This window comes from Penaeus monodon, chromosome 33, assembly GCF_015228065.2.
Source record: "Penaeus monodon isolate SGIC_2016 chromosome 33, NSTDA_Pmon_1, whole genome shotgun sequence".
NCBI lineage: Eukaryota > Metazoa > Arthropoda > Malacostraca > Decapoda > Penaeidae > Penaeus > Penaeus monodon.
Window position 1 is genome coordinate 8,707,278 of NC_051418.1, and position 656 is coordinate 8,707,933.

The following is a 656-nucleotide window of genomic DNA, read 5'->3' on the forward strand; positions in this document are numbered from 1 at the left end:
AAAAGGAAAATCATTATGCAAATATTCATATGCACAAAATAAGTACATAAACAGGATGCTTTCCCTTATCTAACATTATATAAACACTCAGTTTAATTAACGCTGGAATACTTACCCCAGTCAGAGTGTCGGAAACAACTGGAAACCTCCATGGGTTCTTGGCAGTAGGCTCTTCCTCAGTCAAATTTATGAGGAGCTGCGCAGCCAGTGTTCGGACAAGGCAACTCCGACCAGAAGCCAGCAGATAGCTTGTATGGATGAATGAAGTTACTTTGAAAGACCTTTAAGTAATGTTTATAAACCATGTAAAGCATCAATACCCAACCATAATTATCACCATTTTCATAAATGTTAGGACTACATGTCATTATTCTGACCATAAAACACAAAAAGAAACATTGCCATAATATATATGGAATAAGAATGTGACTTTTCAAATTCATTAAAGCAAACAAAAAGACAAAAATTGAATCAGGTTCCAGGAGCTATACCTACTAATAACAACATAAGGTCATTCAAGCCCTACGAACCAGTATATAAGCTAAAATCAGGTAATTTCTTGATCAAGAGGGCTTCTCACACTTTCCTTTCAAGAATCTAACTCAAGACTTGTTAGCAGTTTGAACACAAATCAACATCAAAAACAACTATTCAGT

At 35.2% G+C, this 656-nt stretch overlaps 1 protein-coding gene across 1 annotated transcript in view; it reads right to left on the minus strand.

Annotated features, from left to right (window-relative positions):
• Window positions 1-656, minus strand: part of LOC119593981 (rotatin-like) — a 50,058-nt gene that overhangs the window by 14,747 nt on the left and 34,655 nt on the right. The window lies entirely within an intron of this gene.